Genomic DNA, 9,452 nt, shown 5'->3' with positions numbered 1-9,452 from the left:
CTGGACTAAGAATGACAGTCACCAAGAATGAAAATGACTAATGGTGAATTCCAATCGCAGGCCCGGAGCGATCTGCACGCTCTGTGAGAGAGCGCCTGAATCCGGCGCAGAGCGCGCGACCTGAAATTGCGATTAGAGTACACTTGCTCTGGCCAGAGCATGCAGGCCAGAGCATGTAGGGCTCCGCTATCGTCGCTGAAAAAGAACGTCACGCAAACTTTCGGTCAGATCCGCCGATTTCGGCGGAGCAGTCCCGACTACTCCACGGAGCAATCGGCTCGGCAACCGCTCCCTGTCTACGATTGGAAGACGCGATCCGTGCCTCAGATCTGCGTTTGGAATGCAGTTGCTCCGAAAAGAGCAGAAAACGTTGCTCCCGAAGTGCTCCAACTCTGCGATTGGAAGTCACCATAAGATTGACTCAGCAAAGACGAATAAAAACAGTGATTAGGAATAGAAATATAATAGGAATAGAAGCAGAAGCATAATCACAAATAGAATAGAAGCAGAACTGGAACAGATTGGTGAATGAAAGAAAATGAATCAGTACTGGAAGTAATAATAATAATTAATAATAATTGGTTTTGGGGGAAAGGAAATGGCGCAGTATCTGTCTCATATATCGTTGGACACCTGAACCGCGCCGTAAGGGAAGGGATAAAGGAGGGAGTGAAAGAAGAAAGGAAGAATAGGTGCCGTAGTGGAGGGCTCCGGAATAATTTCGACCACCTGGGGATCTTTAATGTGCACTGACATCGCACAGCACACGGGCGCCTTACGTTTTTCCTCAATAAAAACGCAGCCGCCGCGGTCGGGTTCGAACCCGGGAACTCCGGATCAGTAGTCGAGCGCCCTAACCACTGAGCCACCGCGGCGGGGCCAGTACTGGAAGAGAATCGCATTTCCACCACATCAATCCAATTGCTCGCCGCTATCTCTTTTTCTTCTTATTGTGTAAATTTGCCCTTTGACATAAGTTAAAAGAAAAGGTAAAGGCTAGATTCGTTGTTGAATGTCAACAGGGCTCGATGCTGAGGCCAACGTGTCCACATGCGCGTGTCTGGCTGGCGGGCGTCTTGGATAGTAGCGTTGCCTGAGCAGCTGTTCGCTCGCAGCTCAAAGTCCGGTTCAAGTCCCCGAAAAGTGATTCGGCGTTACCTCCTTGGTGGGAGCCGGGGAGAAGAGACATTTCAGTGGAAAAGTATGCGGCGTGGAGTACCAGGACGCCCTCACCATAAGAGCCAGCACAGCGCCCACTCGAATTCTCCGCAGTGCGAATTTAGGGAGTTGTGGAATATTGATTAGGAGAATATGGGAATAGCGGAGCGACAGTGCGCATGCTCAGAACAATAGCACCCCTGGGGTTCTTGTACTAGGCATGAGCACAGGCTCCCCGCTTTCCCCTACCCCCTAAAAGATAGGGTCCCCGTGTTCTAAACTGCCTTTTCCCACGGCGAGTTAGGGCGTGTCAGGCTGTCTGCACTCGCAAGGACGGTTTTCTGAAGCTCTTCAGCGCTGGAACTCCAAACATGAAGCAACGGAATCAAAGAATGAAACGTGTCTGCATGACGTCACATGTGCCTCGTCGCGCTGACAGTGTTTGTCCCTGAGAGCTGCCCTTCCCCCAATCGCCGACTGATCGCCTTGCATGGGCAGAACAATCACTGCGAGCCCTCTGCTCTGCCGAGTGCGCCGCGTTACAACGATGAGCCATTCCGGGAATTTTGCCTTTTTTAGAAAATTTGAGACAAAAAAAAAACTAAGCGAAAAGAGACCCCTGCTGAGTTGAAATTCAACTTGAAAACAAAAATTGTTTCATTTTTTTTCCAGACTGACGGAGTTCAAAAGGTCCAACAGGAAAAGAATGCTGTAAGAAGAAGACGAGGACGACTTATTACTAACGGGCTTCGTCGTCATCGCTGGAGGCTAGAGCGCGGGTCTCGGTCTGAAGCTGCTGCCTCCGGCTCTCCTGTCCCGCTGCTATCTGAATGCTGCCAGCGTTGGTCGCCGTGATTCATCAGTAAATCCACTGTTCAACACAAACACTGAACCATCGAATAGCTGACCTGCTCAATAAGTACTCTCATATTAAGGAACAATTGAGGATAGTGTGTCCATGTGGGAGTTTAGCAAAAGGATTACCGGCTTCTTGTCCTTGGCCTAAAAGAGGCCGTTTCCTACAAACGAATCCTATCCCATATTTTTCACCTTCCTCCCTGTTTATAATAGAAATCCACTTTTTGTTTATCTCTTCGGTTAAGCATACGGATACCGCTTTTTTTCATCATATTGTCTTAAATATTGTGCCTTTATGTACAGTGCATTTTACCCATATCGATTCTTCATGTTAGTTTCTTCAATATTCATTTGTTTTTTTCTTACTCATCTGTGCTATATATGCTTATGTCTTTTGCTTTCTATGTACTATTCTTATGTATGAAGGTGTATTATGTATTCTGTGTAAAAATTGCCCGCTGCTCTGCGTGTAAGAGTGAAAACGGGGTGACACTTCGTCAAGCAACTTTGTTCGCCTTTCTCTCGCCCCCTCGGTAACAAAAGTGTTGTTCGAAATAAACTTTGAATTTTTATGCGCACAAGCACAGAAAAGAAGGTTTTGTACAAAACTGCAACGATTTCCGTGCACCCGTGTTCTGTCAGGATGGCCGAGCGGTCCAAGGCGCTGCGTTCAGGTCGCAGTCCGGTCTTCCGGGCGTGGGTTCGAATCCCACTTCTAACATCACTTTTTCTTTTTATGCACGCAAGAAGAATAACGAAGGTTTTACTCTGCACCGATTTCTATGCACCCGTGTCCTGTCAGGATGGCCGAGCGGTCCAAGGCGCTGCGTTCAGGTCACAGTCCGAACTTCCGGGCGTGGGTTAGAATGCCACTTCTGACATCAGTGTTTTTATTTTTATGCGCACAAGACGAAAAAGAAAGGTTTTACTCTGCACCGATTTCTATGCCTCCGTGTCCTGTCAGGATGGCCGAGCGGTCCAAGGCGCTGCGTTCAGGTCGCAGTCCGGTCTTCCGGGCGTGGGTTCGAATCCCACTTCTGACATCAGTGCTTTTATTTTTATGCGCACAAGACGAAAAAGAAAGGTTTTACTCTGCACCGATTTCTATGCACCCGTGTTCTGTCAGGATGGCCGAGAGGCCCAAGGCGCTGCGTTCAGGTCGCAGTCCGGTCTTCCGGGCGTGGGTTCGAATCCCACTTCTGACATCAGTGTTTTTATTTTTATGCGCACAAGACGAAAAAGAAAGGTTTTACTCTGCACCGACTTCTATCCACCCGTGTCCTGTCAGGATGGCCGAGCGGTCCAAGGCGCTGAGTTCAGGTCGCAGTCCGGACTTCCGGGCGTGGGTTAGAATGCCACTTCTGACATCAGTGTTTTTATTTTTATGCGCACAAGACGAAAAAGAAAGGTTTTACTCTGCACCGATTTCTTTGCACCCGTGTTCTGTCAGGATGGCCGAGCGGTCCAAGGCGCTGCGTTCAGGTCGCAGTCCGGTCTTCCGGGCGTGGGTTCGAATCCCACTTCTGACATCAGTGTTTTTTTTTTTTATGCGCACAAGACGAAAAAGAAAGGTTTTACTCTGCACCGATTCCTATGCACCCGTGTCCTGTCAGGATGGCCGAGCGGTCCAAGGCGCTGCGTTCAGGTCGCAGTCCGGTCTTCCGGGCGTGGGTTCGAATCCCACTTCTGACATCAGTGTTTTTATTTTTATGCGCACAAGACGAAAAAGAAAGGTTTTACTCTGCACCGATTTCTATGCGCCCGTGTCCTGTCAGGATGGCCGAGCGATCCAAGGCGCTGAGTTCAGGTCGCAGTACGGACTTCCGGGCGTGGGTTCGAATCCCACTTCTGACATCACGTTTTGTTTTTATGCGCACAAGACGAAAAAGGAAGGTTTTACTCTGCACCGATTTCAGCGCACCCATGTTCTATCAGGATGGCGAAACGGGAGCATTCCACTTCCGGCCACCGCCGCGTTAGGAGTTCAGACGTGCGATGACGGGTACCGTAGAAGCGGCTTCGGCGGCCATGTCTGGCCGGAGTTATAGGACTACGGAAAAGGAAAGTGACTACCAGGTTGTTTTTCCAGGGTTGCCGACAGGGCGTTTCGTTCTGAATACAGTTTTTGCATAAGGATGTCACGGCCCTCCCGTACGCTGCGGAAGGTTTCCGCGACGCGTTGGCGGAACATTCGCTGCTCCTGGACGTTATCGCCCTGGGGGCGTATCGCATGAGCCACGTCTGTGCGACCACCTTAAAGGATGCCGAGACGCTAAAAATGATTACAGGCATCAGCGAGCAACGTGTGAAAAAGGTGACTGACCCGGCGAACCAGGACGTGCGCCTGAAGCTGCACTGGCTACTACACAGCGTGCCCGATGATGAGGTGCGAGCAGCCTTCGCACCGTCAATCAGCGGTCATATTTCATTTTCCCGCGCCTCACCTGATTACAAGCTCGCTCACGATGGCATAGGTTCAGTTCAATAGCTTAAACCGAAGCAGAAACTTGGGAGATGATGTTCAGTTAGAAATTATTTACCGGGCAAAAGCTAAGTGCTCGTGACGATCAATGTTTACTAATGTCTTCGCATATCATTAAAAAAATGCACAGTATAATCGTGTCCGTGTACTCCTTCCAATTCGGTGCTAGAAGACGAAGAAGATTAAGGTAAGGTGAAGAGAAAGAAAACGAATAGAATGGGTATGTGCCATATTACTTGAGGAGAAGAAGAAGAAGAAGAAGAAGAAGAAGAAGAAGAAGAAGAAGAAGAAGAAGAAGAACAGGAGAAATCGTTCGTTCAGAAGCGAGCTTTAGGATGCCGAAGATGGAGAAGACTGGACAGGAGGAAACCATCATATGGGTTCAATCTGTCTGCGAAGGTCACCAGCTTCCTGGGATATACACCTTTTGTCTGCAGGGTGAGCTGCACCCCCACACCGGCATCGACAGCGGCCGCGGCAACCCGGGCCTCAGCTTCCACCGCGGCACTGCCGCATCCTGCAGCTGGGGACCGCCGCAGACGCTCTTTGAGGTATCCAGGGCATCGCCTTCTCCAAGAATGAGCTCTGAACGCGGCGAGCCGCTTGTCCTTGACGGACGCACTTGGAGGGCGTCTGGCCGGTCTCCGCGGCCGGGACGCAGTTCGCCAACGCCATCGCCGGGTGTTCGTGGATGCTGGCCCCCGCCGCCTACGCCGCCAGGGTTTCGGGATGAACGAGCCTCCCGCGAGGACCTCAGGCATCGGCTTTCCAGCCGCCGAGGCAGGCCGCTTGACATCCATCGTGCGCAAGGTAACACAGGCGGAAGCCCACAAGAAGATCGCAGTGGGTCAGATATTTCACAGAGATCTTTTTGCTGGAGGTCAAGAGAGCTCAACCGCGATACCTCGCCGTCACAAAAGACTCGGAGAGCGAGGCCAGCAGAAAGTGTTACGCAGGCCGATGACGCAAGCGAGCGCGCACCTCTGCAGGTCGCGATTTGATTAAAGGCGGAAGTTACCGAAACCTTCACAGGTCCATGACGAACGACGAGGCATGGTCTGTGGTCATTGCACAGGCCGTTGGCCTCTGGCGAAAACAAGCATCTTGTAAAGACTTAAGTGATCAAGAGCACAACGAGACGGCCAGTGGGAAGCCTGCGGGCTTCGAACTCAACCATGAACAAGAGAGAACCTTCATCTCTGTGGGCGCTGACACCTGTCGGGCTCAGTGTTCCACTCCATATTCAAATTGGGACAAAGAAACGGAGTCCATCAAGTAGACACCATCCGAGAGTGATGACGAAGACCCTGTACTGTACAGAACCTTTCATGCCCAGAACAGTTCGCGACAACTGTACCGTGCCGAGGGGCTGGCTGCTACTTCATCGAGTTCATACCCAGCAGGAAGCATCGCAGAGGACAAAATTCGACTACCGGCAAGCACCCGTCCCAGAGTCGTCACCACGAGGCCAAAGATGTGGTGGAAGGAGTACTATGTCTCGTTAAGTTACGTTTTTATCCCAATTGTTCCCTCCTCGAGCCCCTTTTTCAGAAAAAAAAAGCGCTGAGCACCTATAATGATGTTGCGAATAAACAAATTGTACAGTTTTATCGTGTGCTGTTCTTTCATGGCGCCATTGCAACCAAGGTCGGTCGTTGTGTTTTGAGAGTTCGGTCTCTCCTTCGGGGGTGGGTAGGTAAAATTTCCGGGCTATCCTGGGCCAAATTTGGAGATTTTTTTATAACGTTATTGATTGCCTCAGTGCATAAGGGTAGTTGGGAAAGTATAAAGAGAAAGAAAAGAGTGGGTGGGTGCTAAATGAAGGACAAAAGGTGGGCGGATCTAATGAAGGTGAGGAGGGAGCGGTGATGTGGCCCTTGCGTCCAAGCAACATATGAGGACGAGATGTCCGGCAGGAAATCCGGTGCTGAGATCACCATCGTGTTGGGCGCGGTCAATTATGGCTAGACATCAGTTTTGTTCCATATAACAATTGTTTTATTTTTTTTTAGGAAAGGAAATGGCGTGGTAATAGTCTCTCATCTTGGTAGGTCGAAATCTGACAAGAACATTTTGTAGGGGTGGGGGGGGCGGGTTGCCCGAGGTCAAAGGTCAAAGGCCACCCCACCATGGTGGACCAGGGTGGTCATGGTTAACTTTGCAGAGATGGCACACCTCCTGTAGCTTAAAGCCATGCTGTTTCTGTAGTAGGCATCGCAAAATTATTTCAAGGTCATCTGGAGACACGGAGTCTGAGATCCGAGTTTTGCATCCAGTAGAACATTCGCTCTAAAAATTTCAGTCCACTTTCGGAATGGCTCTTCCTTGCAACACTGAGTACGGCTTTTTATACTACAGCGTAAGAGGACCATAGCAGCGACGACTTCCCGGCATTGCCGTCTGTGTGAAGCTTGCACCTGAAAACAGTGGCAGGTGGAGAGAAGGGAGTCCCCCTCAACGCCCCTTGCAGGGGAGAGTAGGGAGAGGCCGGACTAAGAATGACCCACCATGAATGAAAATGACTGAGAGTGGCTCAGCAAGGACGAAAAAAAAACAGCGATTAGGAACAGAAATGTAATGAGAATGGAAGCAGAAGCAGAATAGAATTACAGATGGAACAGAACCAGTACTGGAACAGATTGGTGAATGAAAGAAAATGAATCAGAACTGGAAGCGAATCGCATTTCGACCGCATCAATCCAATTGCTCGCCGCTATTTCTTTTTCTTCTTACTGTGCAGATTTGCCCTTTGACATAAGTTAAAAGAAAAGGTAAAGGCTAGATTCGTTGTTGAATGTCAACAGGGCTCGATGCTGAGGCTAACGTGTCCACATGCGCGTGTCTGGCTGGCTGGTGTCTTGGATGGTAGCGTTGGCTGAACAGCTGTTCGCTCGCAGCTCGAAGTCCGGGTCAAGTCCCCGAAAAGTGATTCGGCGTTACCTCCTTGGTGGGAGCCGGGGAGAAGAGACATCTCAGTGGAAAGGTATGCGGCGTGGAGTACCAGGACGCCCTCACCATAGGAGCCAGCACAGGGCCTACTCGAATTCTCCGCAGTGCGAATTTAGGGAGTTGTGGAATATGGGGACCCCATTGATTAGGAGAATATGGGAATAGCGGAGAGCCAGTGCGCATGCTCAGAACAATAACACCCCTGGGGTTCTTGTACTACGCATGAGCACTGGCTCCCCGCTTTCCCCTACCCCCTAACAGATAGGGTCCCCCGGTTCTAACCTGCCTTTCCCCACGGCGAGTTAGGTCGTGTAAGGCTGTCTGCACTCCCAAGGACGGCTTTCTAAAGCTCTGAAGCTTCAAGCATGAAGCGCCGGAATCAAGGAATGAAGCGCGTCTGCATGACATCACATGTGCCTCGTCGCGCTGACAGTGTTTGTCCCTGAGAGCTGCCCTTCCCCCAATCGCCGACTGAACTCCTTGTATGGGTAGAACAATCGCTGCGCCCCCGTCTGCTCTGCCGAGTGCGCTGCGTTACAACGATGAGCCATTCCGGGAATTTTGCCTTTTCCAAAAAATTTGAGACAGAAAAACTAAGCGAAAAGAGACTCCTTGCTGAGTTGAAATTGAACTTAAAAACAAAAATTTTCTCATTTTTTTTTCCAGACTGACGGAGTTCAAGAGCTCCAACAGGAAAAAAACGCTGTTAGAAGAAGACGAGGACGACTCATTATTACCACGCTTCGTCGTCATCGCTGGAGGCTAGATCGCGAGTCTCGGTCTGAAGCTGCTGACTCCTGCTCTCCTGTCCCGCTGCTGTCTGAATGCTGCCAGCGTTGGTCGCCGTGATTCATCAGTAAATGCCCTCTTCAACAAAAAACACTGATCCATCGAAGAGCTGATCGGCTCAATAATTACTTTCATATTGAAGAACAATTGAGGACAGTGCGTCCATGTGGGAGTTTAGCAAAAGGATTACCGGCTTCTTTTCCTTGGCCTAAAAGAGGCTGTTTCCTACAAACGAAACCTATCGCATATTTTTCACCTTCCTCCTTTTTTGTAATAGAAATCCACTTTTTGTTTATCTCTTCGGTTAAGCATACGGATTATGCTTTTTCTGTTCACCATATTGTCTTAAATATTGTGAATTTATGTACAATTTATTTTATCCATACCGATTCTTCATGTTAGTTTCTTCAGTTTTCAGCTTTTTCTCACTCATCTGTCTTATACGAATATATGCTTATGAATGTGTTTTTCTTTCAGTGTACTATTCTTATGGATGAATGAGTATTATGATTTATGTGTAAAAATTGCCCACTGCTCTGAGTGTAAAAGTGAAAAAGGGGCTGCAGTTCGTCAAGCAACTTTGTTTACCTTTTTGTCGCCCCCTCGGTAACCTAGGTGTTGTTTGAAATAGACTTTGAAAGTTTTTGAGCACAAGCACAGAAAAGAAGGTTTTATACAAAATTACACCGATTTCAGTGCACCCGTGTCCTGTCAGGATGGCCGAGCGGTCCAAGGCGCTGCGTTCAGGTCGCAGTCCGGTCTTCCGGGCGTGGGTTCGAATCCCACTTCTGACATCACTTTTTTCTGCGCCAAGGCTATAAAGGAAGGTTTTACTGTGCATTGAGTTCACTGCACAGCACCCATGTTCTGACAGGAAGGCCTCATTCCACTTCCAGCCACTGCCCAGTGCGGACGTGGGATCACGGGCTCCAACGGAGCTGCGATAGTGGCCTTTGCTACCCGCGGAAACAGGATTGAAGATAAGGAAGAACACGACTACGAAATAACTTTGCCTACGTCGCCTACCAGTCGTGTTGTGTTAAACACCGTTTTTTTTTTTTTTGCACAGCGACGTGTGAGTTAGACCCACAGGGTCGATGATTTCCGCGACGCTGTCGCCAACGCTGGTGCGCTCCCCGACGCTATGGCGTTGGGGGCGTATCAGGTCAACCATGTTTGGGCGGTCACGCTCAACAGCTTCGAAGCAACCAAGAAG

At 49.7% G+C, this 9,452-nt stretch overlaps 7 non-coding genes across 7 annotated transcripts; all 7 read left to right on the top strand.

Annotated features, from left to right (window-relative positions):
* The first annotated feature begins 2,653 nt into the window (after positions 1-2,653).
* On the top strand, positions 2,654-2,737 carry TRNAL-CAG (transfer RNA leucine (anticodon CAG)). The gene has a single exon. It is a non-coding gene; the product is annotated as a tRNA-Leu (tRNA).
* A 238-nt stretch (positions 2,738-2,975) lies between these two features.
* TRNAL-CAG (transfer RNA leucine (anticodon CAG)) lies at positions 2,976-3,059 on the top strand. Its single transcript has one exon. It is a non-coding gene; the product is annotated as a tRNA-Leu (tRNA).
* A 78-nt stretch (positions 3,060-3,137) lies between these two features.
* TRNAL-CAG (transfer RNA leucine (anticodon CAG)) lies at positions 3,138-3,221 on the top strand. The gene has a single exon. It is a non-coding gene; the product is annotated as a tRNA-Leu (tRNA).
* A 240-nt stretch (positions 3,222-3,461) lies between these two features.
* TRNAL-CAG (transfer RNA leucine (anticodon CAG)) lies at positions 3,462-3,545 on the top strand. The gene has a single exon. It is a non-coding gene; the product is annotated as a tRNA-Leu (tRNA).
* A 79-nt stretch (positions 3,546-3,624) lies between these two features.
* TRNAL-CAG (transfer RNA leucine (anticodon CAG)) lies at positions 3,625-3,708 on the top strand. The gene has a single exon. It is a non-coding gene; the product is annotated as a tRNA-Leu (tRNA).
* Positions 3,709-3,786: 78 nt separating this feature from the next.
* Positions 3,787-3,870, top strand: TRNAL-CAG (transfer RNA leucine (anticodon CAG)). The gene has a single exon. It is a non-coding gene; the product is annotated as a tRNA-Leu (tRNA).
* Positions 3,871-8,946: 5,076 nt separating this feature from the next.
* On the top strand, positions 8,947-9,030 carry TRNAL-CAG (transfer RNA leucine (anticodon CAG)). Its single transcript has one exon. It is a non-coding gene; the product is annotated as a tRNA-Leu (tRNA).
* Positions 9,031-9,452: the final 422 nt, after the last annotated feature.

The sequence above is a fragment of the Amblyomma americanum genome, chromosome 2 (assembly GCF_052857255.1).
Source record: "Amblyomma americanum isolate KBUSLIRL-KWMA chromosome 2, ASM5285725v1, whole genome shotgun sequence".
Lineage (NCBI taxonomy): Eukaryota > Metazoa > Arthropoda > Arachnida > Ixodida > Ixodidae > Amblyomma > Amblyomma americanum.
This window is presented reverse-complemented; position numbering and strand designations above follow the sequence as displayed.